Genomic DNA, 23,785 nt, shown 5'->3' with positions numbered 1-23,785 from the left:
TGGTTACAGAGAAGAAAAAAAAAGTTTCTTGATTTTGTAATAAATGTATAGACATTTTATGAAACTTGCAGAGAACTATTTCCTATCTAAGACTTTTGGCATTTTTTATATGTACCAGTCAACATTTCATCACATATAAAATATTAAGATAAACTCCAATAAAAGTTGCAGAGGGGCTCCTGGGTGACTCAGTCGGTTAAGCTTCTGACTTGAGCTCAGGTCATGATCTCGTTGTCTGTGAGTCCGTTGGACTCTGTGCTGACAGCTCAGAGCCTGGAGCCTGCTTTTAGTTCTGTCTGTCTGTCTGTCTGTCTGTCTCTCTCTCTCTGCCCCTCCCCTGCTCATGCTCTGTGTCTCTCTCAAAAATAAATAAACATTTTAAAATTTTTTTAAAAATTGCAGAAATATATTGCATTGGTATTGACTTTCAGTATACTAATTAATGAGGAATAAACACTTATACTATTGTACAAAATACAAAAACTCACAACCTTAATATTAAATAAGCATTATTAAGGTATTTCAATAACAAATACAATACCTGCCTGAATTTATTTTCATGGTAGTGTTACTCCCTTATATAATAAGTAGAATAATAAGAATTTTTGTGAAAAGGTTGGTCCCCTCTTCAGACTGCATGTGTTGGCTTATTGATGATTTCTGAAACTTTTCCCAGTACCATTTTAATATGCCAAAAGCACACGTATATGATGGCAATAAGTCTTCAGCAGCAAAATTTTAATCCCAGGCAAATCCGACACCTTAAACACTGCACCGTGGAGCTTTTATGGTAGTGATCCTTAGAAAGAACCTAACTGCCCAAAAGTAGTATTTTTAATAAAACTATTACATACCCATAAAATGAAAGATTAGGATCCTATTAAAATAGTAATGCATGGGGCGCCTGGGTGGCTTAGTCGGTTGAGCGACCGACTTCGGCTCAGGTCATGATCTCACAGTCGGTGAGTTCGAGCCCCGCGTCGGGCTCTGTGCTGACAGCTCAGAGCCTGGAGCCTGCTTTGGATTCTGTGTCTCCCTCTCTCTGCCCCTCCCCCTTTCATGCTCTGTCTCTCTTTGTCTCAAAAATAAATAAACATTAAAAAAATTAAAATAGCAATGCATACATGCATTTATTAAAATTAGAATAGGGGCGCCTGGGTGGCTCAGTCGGTTGAGTGTCCGACTTCGGCTCAGGTCATGATCTCGCAGGGTGTGGGTTTGGGCCCCGCGTCGGGCTCTGTGCTGACAGCTCGGAGCCTGGAGCCTGTTTCACATTCTGTGTCTCCCTCTCTCTCTGCCCCTCCCCTGCTCATACTCTGTCTCTCTCTGTCTCTCAAAAATAAATAAATGTTAAAAAAAATTTTTTTTTAAATAAAAAAATAAATAAAATTAGAATAGGCCTGTGATAGGTTAAGTGAAAGCAGGGATTTGGGGTACAAGTTAATCTGTATGTATTTACATTAAAAATAATGGGTTGTATTTATTAACAGACTAGTCTGTTAATGAGCATTAGGATTACATCTGTCTTATTCACTACTTTCTTCCTAGCACTTCTGCTGATGTGTGTCTGAGTTGTGTGTCCTAATGAAGTCCATATTTCCATCTCATCATAGTCATTTCCATCTGGACTCTTGGTTCTCCTACTTCAGATCAAGGTATTTATCCTAGTTTGCTATGTCTACCTTAACAAAATACCATGGACTATCTCTCATCTATCTGTTTATCTATGTCTCCATGCTTTTCCAAAAGTGGGATAACACACGGACATTCGGTTAAGCTTGAGAGAGAGCCCACAGACTGCAGCTGGGAATTTGTATTATAATATCATAAAGAATATTATCAGTTTCTATGTCCATTTCTATTTGGCATAGAGATGACAGTGTCATAATAAAAGAGTTACATTTCACCTCAAAAATCCAATCAATCTCAGCCCGCACACTCACTAGCCCAACTTCTATCTGCACTGGAGCCCGCGTGTTTCTCTCTAGGATCATGCGTCTCTGAGCTCATTTGATCGCCATTGCAATATTGCTATCACTGTGAGTACAGTGGTGTGAGAAAGTACTTCACTAAGTTTTCTTTTTAAATGTTCTAGTGTCCTTTTGTCATGTGACTGACTTCTGTGATGCCCAGAATACATTTTTCATTTAACTGTTGATGTTGTGGTCTGTATTGAAGTAGACTTCAGATTCATTCACAGATGCCATTTCACCCAAAGCCAGCTTGTTCACATGCGGAGTCCACAAATGGAAATCTAAGCACCTTCACGACATATGCAGTTTACATGAAAATATCTCATGCAAGGGGTCCTGGTTGGCTCGGTCACAAGACCATGCAACTCTTGATCTTGGGGTCATGAGTTTGATCTCTCTGTTGGGTGTAGAGACTACTTAAATAAAGAAAAAAAAAACTTGCAAAAAATATCTCATGCATGTCTCTGCTGCATTGAGATCTCATGTACTCTGTTGTCAAGGTAACTTGTAGACTTTCAGATTGAGTCATTGTATAATGCATTTAGGAATCTATGTTAGATTATAACATAACAACCACCATTCTACGCTGCTTCTTTGGGTTTGACTCTTGTACGTACCTCACAGAAGTGGCATCATATAGTATGCGTCCATCAATGACTGGTTTATTTCTGTTAGTGCAGTATCTTCAACATTTATCCTGATAAAGATAAATGGTTTATCCTCAAGTTTATTCATAAAAGAAGGCAAGATTTCCTTCTTTTTTAAGACTAATATTTCATTCAGATAGATGGATGAATGGATATATATATATATATATATATATATATATATATATCTATCTTAGGTTTCACCATTCAAAATTAATTAATTCAGAAAATCTACATAATAGAAATAAATTTCTTCCTAAAATAATTTCATGTAAGTCGTTATATTCACAAGACTGACCTCAAAGTATTATTTTAGGCTGCATTTCACATAAGATTAGTTAAATATGTACCTAGTGCTTTTAAAATAATACTTCATTAAACCATTTCAAGAAATCTTTAAAGTACATTTTATTTACATACCCTTAACAAATTAAAGAATTTATTCTGAGTGACAGTGCAATAGTGTGTCTAAATGTATCTCTAATGTGACTTTTGTAGTACTTTGATTATAGCTTAAATATTCTTTCCTGTAGCCAGAATTGAGAAAAATCAACCTATAAATTACACATTATATATAGTGTAACATTAAATTATAAGTGTATATTATTCATTTTAAGTATATACTTATAATTATAGGTATTTAAGTATTATTAATACATAGTAAATTATAAGTAATTATAAGTATAATACATAATTATGTATAATGTGTATGTGTGTATATATAGATAAGTAGCTAGTCAGCCATAGTATACGTCAAAGACTTCTGTATTCTACCCTAAAAATTAACTTACTCTTTTTTTTATTATATTATTTTATTGTGGAAATACATCCTAAGGACTGCAGAATTCAGATTTTTAGGACTAAATCTCTGTCTCTTTACCAGCCCTACTCATCCTTCATCTGTAGGCAGAGTGATAATCGGGCCTGGGGAGAATGAAGGGAGGTAAAATATGGAGTCAGAGACTGTAGCACAAGGGTTAGCCAAGATGATATAAGCTTAGCCAAGACTATATATAACCTATTTCACAGGGAAAATTTGAAGAGTTTTATCAAGTGCTTAAAGTAGATCCAGAGGCATTTTATATGCTATATACAGGGGTTGAGTTTGTTAATTTTACTTTGTTTCTGTAGAAAGCATCAGCCACACATATGCATGGACCATGGTATTACTGAGTCTCCTGTTTGTAAAGATGATATTATTTGAAAAGAACTGTAGGATAAGGAGCAAGGAGTTAGCTGTGTTGAGATGGTCTGGTCTGCAGCTTAATTATAATATTGCCCTTCTACTTAGTTTTGAATGACTTGAAGGTGAGACATGTCATGTTTTTGATATCAGTTTCTTTGTCTGTTGGGACTTTGTCTCTTAGATAGCAAAGGGTTATGTATAGAAGATTTAATTCTACTCTTCTGGACCCTTCCATCCTTTTCCAGCTCAATACACTGCTCCATCTTCTATAAATGTCTCATGATTAAAACTGATTGCTTTTCTACATTATGCATCTGTTGCTTTTCTACATTATGATTAATTCTGCCAGCCCAGAGGACCATCACAAGCTTCTCCTCTTCCTATGGAAAGCCTAGTAGAGTCCTTGAGCCTAAAACATGCACAAACCACAGATAAATTCAGACTCAGTAAATGTCCTTAGGTTTGAATTGGTCATATATCTCAGTTCCACTAGGAATGACCCTTTTAGATATATTTTTTCTTTTCACTTTATTAAAATGTTTACTTATTTATTTTTGAGAAAGAGAGAGGGATAGACAGCAAGTGGGGGAAGGGCAGAGAGAGAGGGAGAGAGAGAATCCCAGAAGGCTCTGCACCATCAGCGTGGAGCCCCACATGGAACTTGAACCCACGAACCATGAGATCATGACCTTAGCTGAAATCAAAGGTCAGAATGAGCCACCCAGAGGCCCCTATATATGTTTTTTCCTTAATTGTATTTTAAGTGTTTGCCATAGGATTGGGGCCTTCAATGGCTTCTAATAACTGAGACATTCTTCTTGCAAAGAAACCCAGAATTTATAATTTATGCTCTGACTTAAATATTCTTCTAATGTAAAATCTCTAATGTAAAATATGGAGAATTAGGAATATAAATATTTGGAAAGTAAATGCATGACAATGCATAAATACTTATATTTAAAGCATGCAGACTAGTTTCTGATAATTACAATGCTATATAAATGAGTGATACTTTCATCTTGTGAATATAGTTCATTCATACTAAGTTCTTTAAGTTGTTAAAATTTATTATTTAACTTTAGGTCAAACTTATGAGATATATTTTAGTATATATGTCAAAAAGTAGACCTATACGATAGAGCTTTCTTTTTTTTTTTTTTCCAACGTTTTTTATTTATTTTTGGGACAGAGAGAGACAGAGCATGAACGGGGGAGGGGCAGAGAGAGAGGGAGACACAGAATCGGAAACAGGCTCCAGGCTCCGAGCCATCAGCCCAGAGCCTGACGCGGGGCTCGAACTCACGGACCGCGCGCGAGATTGTGACCTGGCTGAAGTCGGACGCTTAACCGACTGCGCCACCCAGGCGCCCCTGAGCTTTCAACTAACTAAGGGGGAAATGACAGCTTAAAAAATAGTCCGCTGGAAGGGAGAAGAGTCAGGAGGAAGTAAAGAATAATCTGCCTAAATATACAATACCAAATAAAATAAAGGAAATATGTCAATTTGCCACTTTCACTAATCACAAATTTAAGTGGTTAAACATTTCCCGCTCGAAAAGATTTTGTAACATTAGGAAAATTAAGCAAGAGAAAAATAAAAGTAAAAACTTAAAAAAAAAATGATAAAGTTTAGTCTTTGCTCTTTTATCAGTGAACATTATCCACAAGCTTCAAGAACTTTGAAAACATTTGTTTTCGTGCTGTTCTCTTGGTGTCAAATTTCTCAACGTGTGTTTAGCTCAAATGTCTATTTTTCTCTCATTTGGGGGATACGATGGTTGGACATAGGGTTGTGGACCAGTAGTCATTTCTTTCGAAAATTTAAAGGGAATCCATCATTTTCCATATTACATCATTTATTTACAAATGTCAGTGACTAACTTATTGCAGTATTTCAAAGCAATATGTTATTTTCTCATTTTTTCTTGATTTTCGCCATTAAGATTTGTGACATTGTTGAAGTTGTAGTAATATTTGTATTCTGAAAAATGTAAACCAGTTTCAGAGTAGAATACATTTTGAATCTGAAAATCAATTAAGGTATCAGCTGACAATATTAATCTAACAAGGGATTTAAGTGATTCTAAATTGATTTTTAATTTTTGAGAAGACGTTATATGTACTTTACCATGATTTCTAGAATAAAGACTGTGTTTTGGATGTCTCAATGGAATCCTAGATTATTTACCACATACCATTTCTTAATAGTCCATCATTACCAATTTTTGTCATTCCAGCTCCATGAGAATGCCAACAGTTTGTATTACCTTCCTCCCAAATTTCGAATTGGTGAAATTATATACTCGTTGGTAAAGGCACACAAAAATTTAATTATAGCCAAATCTCAAAAAATGTGTATATAGATACAATAAATGCCCATATCAAAAAATATAAAATTATTAGTATAATATAATATGCCATGATGAGAGCTTGATCAAGTCAACACCTAGACCGCAGATGATAGTGGCTTCAGTGAATCTTAGATGTAAAACTGGATAGAATAACCATTTGCAATAACCATTTCGTATTGGCTAAGTAAGATCTTTGAAAGATAAGGAGAGTCAGTCATTGGAAGGCATAGAGAGTGAAAGGAAGGGTATTTTGTTATTAGTTTTGTTAATGTTTTTTGTTTTCTTTCAAGATGGAAAAGAGTTGGCACTGTCATGTATCTAAAAAAAGTATTAGTAAGAGGTCAAAATATTAGAAAAGAGGGTATGTTTGCATTAAACACGATGTAATTTACAATTACCCTGTTAAATCTGAGAAGAGATACAACATCCTGGCAGTGTGAAAGCAACTTTGGGATTTGGGGAACATAGGAAAGATCCCAAAAAATTGTGGGTGGCTACACAGCCATATTAAACTTCAAGGGAAGATGGAAGTTTGATCTTCCCATGTTCAAAAAGAACATGGGAGAGAAAAGAAAACCAGACACACAATAACCACCTCTAATGTCTAAAACAGTGTATGAGATTCAGATGTAGATACCATAGTCTTTCGCTGGTTACATCTTATATACACGTCTTCAAATTAATGTCAAAAATCTCTAAGATTATTGCACTGTCCAAACTAGTAACACATCAAGAAATGTGTTTTTCTTCTGAAAACTCCAAGCTGTTTAAGTCACCATGGTCCTCATACTTCCACGATGCCCTCCTCCTCCTTCTTTCAAACACAACACGCTCTTCACAGCTGAGCTTATATATATCTTTTTGTGTGAATTTGAATTACTTTCCAAATCTTTATGGCACAGTTAATTATTGTTGTTCATCATGGTGGTGGGTTTTTTTTGTTTATTATTTTAATAATGCATTTGTTTTAATGTACTCTAAATGTATACTGTGCATTTCTTTATTTGGAAAAGTAAACCAAGAGCTCCTAGAAGCCTAAGAAGCATGTCTTCCTAACCTTTCAAAATATGCCTATCCCCATCGAGAATCTTCCCATCATTACTATTCAAGAAATGTCTATTAAATAAACAAATTAATAATAATGATAATAATAATAATAAACAAATTAATGTATATGAAGAAAGTGAGTGGGCACTATTCTGTGAAGGGCATTGAATAAGACGGTGTTACTAAGTTATATTGTCTCTTGAAAAAAATTATTGTAAGGACACTGAAATATGCACAGGTTGCCATTTTAGAGGCATTTACATGATCCTTCAGAATCAGAAGGAAAGGAGAGAGTTTGAGGAGAAGTAAGAAAGTCTTGCCCAAAAGGTGACATACAATCTTGCTCTTATCTCTGCAATATGTTGAAACACCTCTGAAGGGAAGGAATCAGCCTGATGTATATATTCATTTCCTAGATTTGCCAGGTAGTATTGGTTTCATAAATTGAACAGTTAATAGTAACACCATTGAATTAAAGTGCAGCACATTAGTAACCATGATTTTAGAAGAAAATTAGTATGTACAGGTATGGCAATTTTTTTGATTACTCACTTAGTATTATACCAATTGCAAATATCAGAACACCCAACTAATAGTGGCTAAAGAAATAAATACTTAATTATCCTGCTTCCAGGGAATCTTACAGAAGGTCAACAAATTAACCTATCCCTCTTTTCAACCATTCTCAGTGTTTTGCCCTGAATCTCATTATGCTGTCTCCTCATTCAGTTGCACTCTTCAGTGCAAATTCAGACAGTGCATGGTAAGCAAAGGGGCTTTTCTTCACATGGATCTTTTCTCTCTCAGAAACCCACCAGAAGCCTGGCTTATTGCCTTATGGGAGATAGAAATATATTCATAGCTGGGGCCCCTGGGTGGTTTAGTCATTTGAGCATCTGACTCTTGTTTTCAGTTCAGGTCATGATCTCAGGGGCATGGGAACGAGTCCTGTGTAAGGCTTTGCACTCAGCACAGAGATTCTCCCACTCCTTCTCCGGCTGCCCCTCTCCTTCACTCACACTTGCTGGCTTGCTTGCTCTCTCTCTCTCTAAAAGAAAAAAAAAATATATATATATATATATATTATATAATATATATTATATAAATATATATATAAAATATATATAATATATATTATATATATATGTATGTATGTATATCCATAGCCATGTCTAGTTTGCAAACTAAGCTGAGAAAACAACTATCTGGGAAAGTTGCATGGGGTTATCATTGTCACTCAGCAAAATATTTCGGCTTTATTTTGTTTTGTTTTCATAAGGAAAATGTGAAATGGCCTCTCGATAAGCAAATAATATTGTCTGCCATGAAGAAGGTATGTGATGCTGACTTATGAAAGAACGAGAAGGTTGAGATGAGTATTGAGGAATTTAGTATCTACTTAGAATCCTCTGTATGAAAGCCCCGTGGATTCTCTCCATGTGTTATCTGATTTGGAATTCTAATCATTCAACATGTTGCTTATTAAGATTGCACTGATGCATTGGCTGATGCTGATATCCCCTGCTTTTCTGCCTTGTTGCTAGACGAATCTCTGTATCTCAGGCTTGCCCTTCTCTAGATAGGGTAAAACTGAAGTGGGTCCTTCATGTGGTGTCCCTGAAGGCGGGGGATGCTGGTTCCTCACTCTGCCTTCCCTTTCCTGGTGAAGGAGACTCTTTCCAGTTAGAGAGTTACTTCTTGGCAATGAGCAACATTGACTTAGAGGTGCTGTGATAAGGCAAAAATGAAGCTTCCTCCCCTTTTTGTGTAATTATTGTCAGGTTTTTTGTTTAACTGTGTTGCTGAGGCTTTTCAGTATACTCTGGAGTTTTCTTTGTGGACAGCAGTCTGATTATTGATCTCTGTCAGGGGACAGGGGTTAGGGACTCATGCTCTGCCATCTTGGAGACACCACCCTCTCCATTTACTAAAGCCCAGGTAAACTTGGCTGTCTGTTATCAAACTATTAATGTACTTATAATATGGTATATTTGATCTACTAATTTGTTAGAATGATGCAAGCTGCTTGTGCAAATAATATGAAAAATTCTCAGTATGAAGTAGAAGTGTTAGCAAGAGCTGCCTCGTTTTTAAACTGATTACCTCAAGTACACATTTTGGTTGACTGGCAACAAAATAAGCATTATTGTAAGAAGAACAAAATGATTAACTGCAAAAAAAGAAGTTTACATCTTATCAGGCATTTGTCTCCTGATAGCTGTAAATACAGGCTTTTTTCTCTTTATAGAGACTGTGCTTCCAAGAAGTTGAATGTGTTCTATTTATATCTCTCTTCTGTGTTAGGCAAGTGTGCAAAATTTTCTAATTTAGTAGTTGAAGGGCTCTACATAAAATGCAATGAAATTCTCTTATTTCCCTTGAATAGGGAATAATTAAGCAGAGGGCATGAATCTATGAGTCTAGCCAAGAGATATTTTTAAATGTTCTAGAGAATTTTAACAATTGAATGAAGAAAATCGGTAATTCTTGTTATTTTTCTACATTTTAATCTATTTTAAGAGGAATAACACTGGCACGAAGTTAAATATTTTATTGTTCACTGTTTCAGAGGCTATTTCTGTAGAGATGCACTCCATACACAAGAATTTGAATTGATACTGAGATTTTATATTCATAGAATCATAGTGTTTACCATCTAATCATGTGAGTGATATTTCTTCTGATATTATATTTACTAGCAGGTGAATATAAACAGGCAATATTATTAACATTTTAATGGTGAGTAAACTGAAGCTCAGAAATGTTAGTTGATTTGTTCACTGTTATATAGCTTGTTAGAAGTAGGAGCAGGACTTGAATCCTAAGATGCAATGTATCAAATAATACCCTTTTTGGTAGAGAAGTGACAAGAGCTGAACTACAGTTAATAATGTATATTGGAGTGCCTGGGTGGCTCAGTTGGTTAGGCGGCCGACTTTGGCTCGGGTCATGATCTCACAGTCTGTGGGTTGGAGCCCTGCGTCGGGCTCTGTGCTGGCAGCTCAGAGCCTGGAGCCTGCTTCTGATTCTGCGTCTCCCTGTCCCTCTGCTCCTCCCCTGCTTGCTCTCTGTCTCTTTCTCAAATAATACACATTAAAAAAAATAAAAATAATAAAAATAATATTGTATTGTGCACCTAAAAATTGGGGTTCTTACTCCAATAAAATAAACTGGTTGCTTTAAAATTTTAAAAAGAAAAGGAATCCTGTTACAGTAAAGCTGACACAATTCTTCCATGGGACACTTGACTAGCACAGTGTACAAAAGAACATACGAAGATATGCAAAAATACATGGTACAAATGTTTACAAATATCCCTTCAATGACATGATACTTATGAAGGAGTCTTAAGCGTATGCTGCTGGGTGCAGCCATATGCTTGCAGCTATTTGACGGAGATTTTTTTGTTTTGTTTTTTGAGAGAGAGAGACAGAGAGAGACAGAGAGAGAGAGAGAGACAGAGAGACAGACAGAGAGAGAGACAGAGAGTGAGTCCGGGAGAGGAATCGAAGAAGAGAGAGAGAATCTTAAGGAGGCTCCATGCACAGTTCAGAGCCTGACACAGGGTTCAATCCCACAGCCCTGGGATCATGACCTAAGCCGAAATCAAGAGCTAGATGTTTAACCAACTGAGCTATCCAGTTGCCCAGTTTTTTGCTTTTTTCTTTTTGGTTTTGTTTTGTTTTGTTTTGTTTTGAGTGGAGCCAGATATTTGGGAATGAACATATCCTTAGAGAGAAAATACTATTCTCTAAATAAAGGAGTAGGGTCCTAGTTATGCATTGGCTGTGCTCCTCATCTTGGCCAAGTTCAGCTGTACTCATCACTGATTTTCACTTCACTTGTCCAAGGATTTCCTAAGGTATTAAAAGCTTATGGTAATCAATAGATTTATGAAGAAAGAGGCAATCTCATGAAATAGAACCCAAACCTACCTGCTTGGTAAAATGCCAATAGAAATTTAAGTATTTTAAAAATTGGAGGAGCACCTGGGAGACTCATTCAGTTAGGCATCCGACTCTTGGTTTCAACTCAGGTCACAATCCCATGGTTCATGAGTTTGAGCCCCATGTCGGGCTCTATGCTGGAAGCTCAGAGCCTGGAGCCTGCTTGGGATTTTCTGTCTCCCTCTCTCAAGATAAATAAATAAACTTAAAAAAATAATTACTTATCATTAATTATACATTAATAATATTTATAAAATCAATAATTATAAGTATTATAATTCTTATTCATTTACAATTTAATATGTAATGTATAATTTGTAGGTTGATTTTCCCTAATTCTAGAGACTCAAAAGAAAAAGTGTTTGTTTTAACTACCATTGAAGTACGATGGAAGTCACATTAGAGACATATGTAGACACACTATTGCAGTTACTCTGAAAAAATTCTTTAATTTGTTAAATATCTGTAAAAAAATAATAAAATATTAATGATTGTACCTACATAACAGATTTTTTGAAATGATTCAATTAAATGTTAACACTCTAGGAAAATATTTAACTAATATTATGTGAAATGCCTGCTAAAATAATACTTTGAGGACAGTCCTGTCAATATAATACTTTACATTAAATTATTTTATGAATAAATTTATTTCAAGAAAGTAAAAATACTTCTAAAAGAATATATGTATGTACATATGTGTATCTCTATAAAAAAATGAGTCTTTGGCGCCTGGGTGGCTCAGTCAGTTAAGTGTCCAACTTCGGCTCAGGTCATGATCTCAAGGCTCATGGGTTCGAGCCCCGTATTGGGTTCTGTGCTGACAGCTCGGAGCCCAGAACCTGCTTCGGATTCTGCGTCTCCCTCTCTCCCTGCCCCTCCCCCGCTCATGCGCTGTCTCTCTAAGTTGTTTCATCACTGATGAATTGGAAAGATATGCAGCCTCAAAATATACAAGAAAATAGATCTTGGGTAATGCTTTTCTTATTTGTTTATTTATTTTTTTAGCAGACGGTCCATGATGCATCTTAATTTGTTCATGTACATAACTAAAATTTTGACATAACAACTAACACATGCTATTTGATTTAAAGGTAGAGTGTTGCATCCTAATGGCACCGATATAGTACAAACCACCAAACTAGTGGGGACCTTATAAAATGTTACCTATAAGTTAAAGTAAAAAAAAGAAAAAAAAAAAAAGAAAAACTGCAAGAATAATACAATAGTAGAGTTGCTTTTCTCTTTTTTCTCTACCAAACTTCTTATATATGGAAGCAAATGGATATATTTGAAAATTAAATAAGATTTAATATTTTGGCACAGTTCATACAGTCATTGGATTGGTGATCCACATTGACAAGTTCATATTTTAGGAGGAAAAGAGGAAAACACTGAAGTCTTACATTTATGCTGGTTTAATATTATATTCTCATGGTCATTCTTAGAAGCTTCTCTAATAATATTTTGCTTATGAAATTTCTTCTTTCTTTTTTTTGATGTTTATTTTTATTTTTTGAGAGAGAGAGAGAGAGAGAGAGAGAGACAGAGCATGAGGGGGGGAGGAGCAGAGAGAGAGGGAGACACAGAATCTGAAGCAGGCTCAAGACTCTGAGCTATCAGCACAGAGCCCTACACAGGGCTCAAACTTGCAAATCATGAGATCATGACCTGAGTTGAAGCCAGACGCTCAACCGACTGAGCCACCCAGGTGCCCCTAAATTTCTTCTTTCTATTCTACTTACAAAGATGATGTATGTATCCGCAAGTGATACTTGTTCCTTATTTTGCTAAGCTAATTTTTAAACAAATGTATCACAAAATACCCATTGATATTTAACTGAATAAAATAGGGATGTTGTCTCTTGGAGAAATGAATGATACTTATGTTGAAGGTTACACTCATGAGGAGAGTGAGGAGATGAGGAGATACGCCATCTTTTCTTACTTATATTAGAATTCATCAAAAATTTAAATCATTAGGATCACAAATGGTACCATCCCAAATGCTTGGCAGAGTGAATTTCGGGACCCGTGAAATAATAAATGCTCATGGTTGAGGTTTTAATTTTAATAAACTTGAAATGCTAGTTGATTTATACTTTCATTTATGATTTATGTTTGCCTTTTGAATATTTAAATTTTTTTTAATTTTTTTAAAGTTTTTATTTATTTTTGAGACAGAGAGAGACAGAGCATGAACGGGGGAGGGGCAGAGAGAGAGGGAGACACAGAATCAGAAGCAGGCTCCAGGCTCCGAGCCATCAGCCCAGAGCCCAACGCGGGGCTCGAACTCACGGACCGCCAGATCATGACCTGAGCGAAAGTCGGACGCTTAAACAACTGAGCCACCCAGGCGCCCCTGAATATTTAAAAAATTTTTAATGAATGCTAAGTAAAGAAGTAAAACAAAAATGTGAATTCTATCACTGAAGATTCTATTATTATATATTGCAACTTGAAGCGTTTCAGTAACACTCATGAATACATGTGAGACTGGGGTTTCTCTGTTATAGACATTTTCATCATATTTTTGGAAAAGATTCAATTTTCTTATTATGTCATAGCTTTGAATAGAAAAGCAATTGCTTATGAATTTTTTAAGTGAACCAAAATTGATATGCTTCTTCTATCAAAGCCATGCTAAATGCAGAAATAAAAATCAAAGCCAATGTTGAATGTACTATTTTCACCTCTTAAAATAAATCCTGTGGTCTTGTCAAATAAGCCATTTTGTAATGTAGCATCTTTAAATATAACATGGCACGTATTCTGGAATGGAGACATTTATTCTGAGCAGCCCAGATCTATCTTTGATGTCATTATAAGCTAAAGGGCATGCGAAGAAAAAAAATGCCTTAACTTCCCCTATATAACTTCCACGCAGGGGAGATTCAAATGATAAATTATTTAAAGGAATTAAAGAAGACACTGCGGGGCTCTTGCTGCTTATTAAGGGTGAGTGATTTTCAAATTTGGTTAAGTTACATTTCAACAGATTTTTTTCTTCTACTCAAGCTTTATTTCACCAGGATCATAGCAAGGAAAAACATGTTGAAACTTTTTAGTCCTTCTTCAAAGAAGATAAGGATGCGTATTTCCTCCTTCATATCATACTGAAGCATTAACTTGTAATTGTATTAGCACATTAAATTATTAAGCAGGTGATACAAAGCAAGTCCCGTAGTGATCAATTTCTTTTTGATACTCCTATAAGGAAATTTGTTTAAAGATTCATAAGACGGATGGTAAAAGTGCTGTTTGAGAGCAATATCGGCTCGTTTTATAGTACTAAAGGAAAAATAGTCAGAGGCAACTTCAGGTGAGTCTAGCATATGTTTTCAGATCAGGCTGAGTCTTTTCTCCAGGCAGTGAATTTCGCTAGCTGCTAGAAAGACCAAAGGAGGTGGGAGCAATCATCAGGGTTGTCTAATAACTAAAACCTCGCTCCAAACCATGGAGTTGCCAAGAAACGCACAGTTAGGTCTCATAGGCTCTTCTCATAGGCTCTCACAGTAAGCTCCAACTGACTGCCTGTTGTCTTTCAGGAGCTATAAAGTCATAATGTCCCAGAGGGATTGAATGTGACCTCCATGGTTCCAAAGTAGACCTAAATCGATAAGGGGAAAAAGTAACTAAAGGTAGGTTTCCACCTGTGTGGGAAGTCTTTCCAAGAGGAACAGACCACATCCATTGACTCATGGGTATTGGTGTATCAATAAATACTTCAGCTCCTCGTCCTTGATTTTGTGATAACTCTGAGGCATATGATTTTCACTGTCTGATAGTGTTCTCCAGAAGGATTTCGCTTCAGGTACTCTCAGTGGTTACATGCTTCATACATTCTTCCCCTTATCTATTGCGTTTCCTTCACAAGAAAACCTGGGATCATCTTCCACATAAATTATTTGCACTATAAACCTTGCCCTCGTGTCTCAGTGGCTGCTATGGATACTGCTGAATTTGGTGTCCCTATAGAACTAGTGAAGAACAAACATTTCTCTCATAATCTCTCCACATCTTTGGCTTGCTTGAGCTTTTCAGTATTTCACATCTTGAGTAACATTGGGTATATTTTCCTTGTAACAGCCGAACATGTTTTTGTTTTTAATTTTATTTTTATTTTTGTATACATCAGGGTTTCTCAACCTAGATTTTATTGACATTTTATGCTGGATGATTCTTCTAGTGAGGGGTTGTCCCATGTATTCGCACTGTCAGATGTTTAGTAGCCACGCTGGCCGCCACCTACCAGATGCCATTAGCACCCTCACTCCCAGTTGCGACAACTAAAAAAAGTCTCCAGACATTTCCAAATGCCCTATGGAGGGAAAAATTACGAGTTGAGAAAAACCCTGTTCTACATCTTTCAAAGTTCTCAGTTACAATAATAATAAAAACTGTGTTATTATTACTACTATATTTTTCAGGTCTGGCACTGATGGTTGCTTCTAGATCACACTAGATTTTTTCCCCTTAACATCATTATAAATAAGTTAAATAATTCATACTAAAATAGCTTGTTATATTTCCAATAGAATGAAGCTTTTACACAGTTCAAATAATTAGTCAAATCTTTATAATTATTACAAGAGGAAAATTGTATGGCAGAAAAAAGTAGTAAATTTGCAGTGAGAATCCCTATAATCTAGTCCCTGCTTAGGAAATTTCTTTCTGATATTTTAATACTTCATTCAACTTGATTGGACATTAACTTGCTTTCCTTTCTTGTTTTTGGTTGTTAGAAAATCAAACAAAAATATATTTAAATTTTTTGTTAATGTTTATTTATTTTTGAGAGAAAAACAGAGTGCGAGTGGGGAAGGGGGAGAGAGGGAGGGAGACAGAATCTGAACCAGGCTCTGAGCTGTCAGGACAGAGGCCGACGTGCCGCTGGAACCCACAAACGGTGAGATAATGACTTGAGCCGATGTTGGATGCTTACCCGACTGAGCCACCCAGGTGCCCTGAGAAAAATATATTTAAACAATTTTTAAACTATATAAACAATGCATAAAATATTTTAAAATATGAAATGTATTTCACAACACACACACACAAAAAAAAACAAATGAGAGTTTACTAGTATTGCACAATATAATATATAATCAATGCAAACTTTTCAGCTGAAAGTTTAAATACTTATTCAAAAATAGAAATTGCCATTATTTATTGAGAATTTGCTTTTGGCATATACTGTGCCAAGTTTTCAACATATTTTTTCCCATAATTGTTCACAACTTTCCTGTGAGGTGCATGTTGTAGCTATGCCCATTTTATAATGTAAAACCACAATACATGGGTGCAAATAATTAAATTCAAAAGTGAACTAAGCAAGAATGATCAGTCTCCAAAATCCATAAAAACATGAAAAAAATCTCTAATTTCCAAATATGAAGCTATATGGAAATATTAAAAAAGGATGATTGAGACTTAGAATTTTCACTTTCTTGAAAATGGCAAGTATTCCTAGTTTCAAAGACTAAAAGAGACCATTTCTTAATGTATATTTCAAGCAGTCATGTACCAAAAGGAGAGGAAAAGGAAAGAATGTCTTAAAATACACTGATTTATATGAAATTTTTACCAATAAAATCAGATCTCACATTTTGAAAACATTTTTAATGTGAGATAAAAAAATATATATTCTCTTATGAAGGATGTTTAATGATTATTATGAGGGAATATACTTAGAACAAGCTGGCTTCATTACCAGAAATCATCTTCAAGTAGACAGGAAATTAATTTGTATTGTCTTGTATAAATACAAATTTAAATATGTATCAACTCTAAAAATTTCAATGTTAAACTTTTTCCCCCAGTCCTGTCTTTTTAATCAGGATACTCTATAGATATAGGTAGGTAACCAATATAATAATCAAAGTTCTACTTTTCAGTTATTAGTCTAATTTCAAAGTCAGCCATTTAAAAAAATAGATTGCCACAAAATAGCAAAGCTGTATTTTTACATGATGCCAAATGTTATTTTTTTCAATAAGGGAAGATGCTAGGACTGTTCAGTAGATAACAATATATAGGCAAATTTGGAGAAAACATATTTAATTATCTGAACTAAAGTGACTACTTTTCTAGGCTTTGCAAATAGCAGAAACTAGTTCTCATGCATTCATAGACCCCCAAAAAAGTCAGATTAACAACAAATCAGTGAAATTAGATTCCCAAACATATCTAGTTCTGTGCTCCTTACAGGATTAGCTAAAAATTCTCACAGACAATAAATATGAATTATACTGATTAAAAAATGTCTTCTTAGAAAATAATTGCCCCTACATTGTCATCAAAGTTCAAAACTGAAAAATATCTTGCTGAAATACCAAATACATTCTTGGAAATACATTAAAATAGAAAAGCGGAGATTCTGTAATTTTATAAAAAATGCACTGGGATTTTGTCACTCATTCATTCATCCACAAGTGCATTTAACATTCTGCATCTATACCATACCGTACTAAATCTGTATTAGTAAATGAACTTCAAGTATTGAATGAAAGAGGTAAAAATTTCCATAGCCCTGGCTTCACGATGCTTACATTTTTGTGTGTAACGTTCTAATGTTGGAAAATATACACGATCAGTAGAACATATAGCATGTTATTTTAAGTGCAAAAGATAACATTAGGGACTGCTAGTCTAGAAGGGGATTGCAAATATAAGTAGGGTGGTCAGAGATTCACATATGGAAAAAGTGGTATGCGAAGTAAAAACAAAAGCTGAAGAAAGGAACATGTGCATATAGGAGAAAAGAGCAAAGCATAACGGTGTGAGGTGGGCTCTGTAGGCATCATGGTCTAGAACAGCAAAGACACCTCCATGCTGCATCAGAGTGAACTAGGGAAAGAGCAGTAGAGAATGAATGCATCATAAAGCATTGGAGGAACTAGATTTTATAGGATGTTGGAGTCATTTGTGTTAAAGGGATTGGCATTTCCTCAGTTTGATGGGAGAGATTAGGAGAGGTTTTAGCAGAAGAGTGAAAATATATGACTTACTTTTCAAAGGAGCCTTAATCTGGCTACCTCTGGAAGCATCTGAATTGCCATTTAAAGAGAAGGTTGAGGACTTGAGTATAGATAGTCAAGGAGGATGCAGGAAAGACATATAAGACATACTAAAATCAAAGAGGCGTGAAATGATGGCAGCTTCAACAGGGTAATAGCAGAGGAGGTAAAGAGAACACTCAGTCCTTGGATGTGTTTTGAAATTAGAATAGATAGAATTAGTATGGATTGAACGTGTGTTGGGACAGGCAGAAAAAAAAAAGTAAAACAGAAGAATGATAGTGGTGCTTTTCAGAGAGATAAGAGAGACTCCTGGAGGAACTTAATTATGGGAGAAGAGCAATTTGCCTTCCCAATTCCTACTTCCAAAAAGTCTAGTAACACTCCAACAGCAGTTTGGGCTCCCTCTTTTCCTCTGGGCTATCACAAGCAACTGCCTTTCTGGTGCTTCCTTTCTCAAAACAATGTAAGGATTACTGTGATTCTATTTTATTCTCAATTGCTCATATTTTGGCATTTCTTAGAATATGTTGTCACTTAATGTGGCGTATTAAACATGGCTGCCAATTCTTAACAATTTTCCCATCAAAGATGGAGACTTCGCCCTACACCTTAAATTTGGGACGTCTTCATGGTGGCTTGGATAAATAGCACCCAGTAGAATGACACTGTACCAGTGCTCAGGAAACTGGAAGTTTCTAATTGCTGTTGAGTCTAAAATGTATAGGGCAACCAGATGTTTTTCCTGAATTCCAGTATCATAAAGTCAAATTACTTTCCATGCTTTGAACACTTCCCTAAGTTTCTCTAAGGAACTCTCTACTCTATGAAGATAGCTGTCCTGTCTTTTGGAATACTCTTATCTGGAAGCCCTGAGCAACCATGTAAGAAATCTTACTACTTCTCAACCATCGGGGCATCCTCAAGTAGGTCAACTGATTGGTAGTTTGAACTAATTTCAGCCCTTTAGCCATCTTGTCCAAGGTTCCAGACCTGCAAGAGATGCTTTGTTTTGTCCTGTACACCAGACCACCTGTCAGTTGAACACTACTGAGAGACCTCAGTCAATACCACCTGAAATAGAATTGCCAACCAGAGCCCTACTCAAACTCCTGACTCATAAAAGTGTGAGTTGTAATCAAAAGTGTGTTTTAAGGCACTGATGTCTAAAGCAATCTGTTGCATGGCAAAACATAACTGGGACAGATCTATTTTTTATTTTTGCAAATGTTTTCTATGGAGTTTTGGCTTTCTTTTCCTAGTTACTTTGTTTGGGAAGATTTAAAATTGACCTCTATATCACCACCATCTTCCCAGAGTTCCAGTTATTTTCTCTGACGCCCTACACAACATTAATTCAAACAAGAAAATAATTTTACAGTAGTGGGAAATGCAGAGATTTGGGTTGTACCAAGAATGTGATAAATGCTTTGAATCAAATAGTAACATTTGGCCTGGCTTTTCCCAAAGCAGAACACATGTACTTGGAAATCAGGAGTCCAAGTGGGAATGACTCTTCCTCTGCCTAACAATATCCTCATTGAAAATTTTCTTTCCCCAGTATTTTCCATGTTACTGCTTTTGATGTTTTAATTATAAAGAATGGAACATTTCTCAAAACTCACAGTTATTCCTTAAATTCAGTGTAACATCTGTGAATTTGGGTGTCTTCTTGCTACTGAACCAATGGAAAAATAAATGATTATTAGATACACTGGGTGTGATTGATCCTTTCTATCTTTAATAGGCATTGAATTATGGAAAATTATTTTCTCCATCTATAATCAATGACCATGTGAGGAGAAAATATAGTTTCTTAGTAGTGTGCTTCTTAGTGTAGTAAGAAATATGAATCTCTTTCTTAGTGTGGCATATGCATACACACCAATAGTATGAATACTTTGGCCTTCTTCAGTTATCTTTATATTTATGGAACCTAGGATTTTTTTACCATAAACTATTTAATACTTTTTATTTAAAATTTTCCAAAGATGATTGCTTCCATATTAATAAAAAATGTTCATAAAGTTTTCTCTACTGTACCATCCCTTTCCAGTATTATTATCAATGTTTTGATAGTCCAGTAATAAAACTTGAGATGTTTTCCATGATTGTTTGGCTGCATTTAAGAACTCTTTGTATTGGGGCGCCTGGGTGGCGCAGTCGGTTAAGCGTCCGACTTCAGCCAGGTCACGATCTCGCGGTCCGTGAGTTCGAGCCCCGCGTCGGGCTCTGGGCTGATGGCTCGGAGCCTGGAGCCTGTTTCCGATTCTGTGTCTCCCTCTCTCTCTGCCCCTCCCCCGTTCATGCTCTGTCTCTCTCTGTCCCAAAAATAAAAAAACGTTGAAAAAAAAATTTAAAAAAAAAAAAAAAAAAAAAAAAAAGAACTCTTTGTATTAAAAAAAAAAGATAATTGTTACCAGGCTTTCTGGGTCCAACCATAGAGCCAAATGGGCTTAATGTATTCTTTATGAGAGTATCTTTGATCACTATTATATTTTATCTTATTGATCAATTCTGGTTTTCAACCTTTCTTTTGTACCTCTTAAATTAATATATATATATATATATATGTATATATATATATATATATATATATATATATTTGATTTTGTGTTCATTTAATCTTGATTTTCAAATAAACTGTACAGTATTTTACATACAATCCTCCTCCAATTTAATATTAATTTATTCCTCAGTTACATGAGTTGCCAATATCGTTTGACAGTTTTTTTTTTTCTCAACTAAACTGGTGTTTCACTTGGATAGTGGCTGAACATTCCTCCCTTGGTTTTCTTCCAAAATAACTAATTGGCCTAGTGAGTCTACATTGCCACTTTCCCCTCATCTTTTCTACCTCATAGCATCTGTCTAAAGAAATCTCATAATTTTAAATATCATCTAATTGCTGTTGAGTCTAAAATGGATAGGGCGACCAGATGTTTTTCCTGAATTCCAGTATCATAAAATCAAATTACTTTCCATGCTTTGAACACGTCCCTAGGTTTTTCTAAGGAACTCTCTACTCTATGACGATAGCTGTTTTCATTATATCTTTAATAAATATTGAATTGTGGAAAACTATTTGTCTCTATGAGAGATGATCATGTGATTTACATATATTCTATTCTTCCCAACTAATTACTAAATTGCTTTCCTCACTTTATTTTCACACTTTAAGATAAGAATATTTACTGCATCTTTCTTCTGCCAACATTCAAATTAATTATATATCTCATATCATCCAAAATAATTTTTTATCAGGCTGATTATTTTTTAAAGTAAGATGCAATACATTAAAATATCATATTTATTATTTGAAAAAGACAAGCTTACTTTAAATATCATTTAATAGAAATATTTGCAAATGTAAAGATTAAGATAGTATTAGTAAATTATTCTCTAAAATTAAATATAAGAATGCACTTTCTATCAGCTCACTCTTACTACTCTACAGATCATGATTTCAATGAGCTCATTACAAAGTAAACTTAAAAAAACATTGCTTTAATGTTTATTTGTTTTGAGAGAAGAATGAGTGTATGTGGGAGAGGGGCAGAGAGAGTGAGGAAGAGAGAAACCCAAGCAGACTGCAGTCAGCCCAGAGTGTGATGCAGGGCTTGAACTCACAAACTGTGAGATCATGACTTGGGCCAAAATCAAGAGTCAGACGCTTAACCGACTGAGCCAGCCAGATGCCCCTAAAAAACAATTTTCTAAGCAAAGTATTTAAATTTATTTATTTAGTAGTATAAACATAGTTTAGGTACCTGATATATATATTTTAATAGTATAAGGTTTTAATTAACTTCAGTATTAGCCTTAATACCAATTTAAATAATTCAAAGTAATTAGTTTCACAAAAGAGTGTATTTGCTACAACCAAGATCGAAAATGAAACCGGAGTAATCATTTACTTAGCTTACAAAATTATAATGCAACGTCTACATTACAAAATTATAATGCAATGTCTACAAAGGTAAAGGAAACCAGAAATAAACATAACAAAATGATTCTAATCTTCTGTCTCTAGATCTATGAATTCTAATTATAAGTTATTTCTTTACGACCTCCCTATGGAGAAAATGAGAACCACTCTTATTATCCTATAGCTGTGGGTTAGGAATGCTTTTAGCATGGCACACAAAGTGATATTAATAATACCCAAGATTTGTATATCACATCTCAAATAAGAAACTACCAATATCTGCTAGGTAATTTATGTCCTATAACAGCCTTAAGAGATTGGTAATAGCATTTGATTATTGTTCTTGTCCTTTATAAAGGAGAAACATGAAGCTTCAACAGCTAAATAGCCTTTCTTAGGTGATAATAAATATTTTCTTTTCCAATTCCTTAAGCTCTATTCACAGTATTCTGATAAAAACATAATTTAAGAAACTGCAACTAATTAAAAATCATTTATTTATCTCTTGTTATGGAAAGCCAATAATTGGTACAGGAGAAAATGGGCTAAATAAGATAGATTTCCCATCTTGAGGAACTCCTAGTCAAGAGGAGCCCTAGGACCCATAACTACTTTCTTCTTAATAGCATGAAGGAGGTGAAATTTGATTTAGTGATGGCTTTTATCATGTTGAAAGTTCTTCAGTCATTTCTGTGATATATTTTAACATCATTTGTGCATGTATAATATAGGACTAGTCTATTTAGTTAAGGCCATATGAAAAACTGAATCTTGATTTAATATAGAAAAATGTATACTTAAATAAATGGAGTTTTGATGGGAATTCATAATTATAGTAGAATCATCAGCATGTTTACTAGGCAACCTATGGAAGGGAAAGATTCTAATATGTGATGAAACTCCACCATCCTGGTCGAACCACTAACTTGTGCAGTTGAGACTATTACACTGTGTGGTAACTACCTGGAATTGGAATAAAAACTTAAAGAAAGTACCCTGTCATAAATGAATCAAGGTTAACACATATAATCCTTTGAAATATCAGACAAAGATAGAAGGAACACAAAACGTAGACCTTCTTTTACAGACCTACCCCAAATAAAAATATTTTTAAGTGACCATTTCCCATGTGTGTGTATGTATGGGCGTGTGTGTGTGTATGTGAGTGCATATGTATGTATGCCTATACACATATATACTGGGCATAAGTCATTATTTTATAAAATTGGCATTCAAAAAAATAGAGCTACAAGCCTTTTAGTAGTTATACTTAGTTTCATTAAGTTTTTAGGATTTTGAGAAGCAATGAAAAAAATGAAGTAAATAGACATCTAACAAATATTATAATAAAGTTGTCTTTACAGCATATATGTATATATATAATTCCTCAACTGTTGCCAAATATTAAAAATATATATATATAGATCAGAGAAGATCCACACAGAGCTTTTAATTCAAGCCTACGACTATCAATATATTTTAGGGAAAAGCATAGAATTCAAGATGAGACTTCACATACACATTTGGATAGATAACCAAAGATTACCAAATATTGGTTAAAACCAAAAGCATCAGATAAAGGATCATTTTTTTCAATGGGATCACACAAATGGAGAATGGATGTGAAGAACAAAGTATAGAAGAGAAGCACGTATTAATTTTGAGAAAGAAAGAACATAAAATCTTC

Source organism: Panthera onca, chromosome A1 (genome assembly GCF_046562875.1).
Source record: "Panthera onca isolate mPanOnc1 chromosome A1, mPanOnc1 haplotype 2, whole genome shotgun sequence".
Taxonomy (NCBI): domain Eukaryota; kingdom Metazoa; phylum Chordata; class Mammalia; order Carnivora; family Felidae; genus Panthera; species Panthera onca.
The sequence above is the reverse complement of the archived record's forward strand: the minus strand, read 5'-3'. Positions refer to the sequence as shown.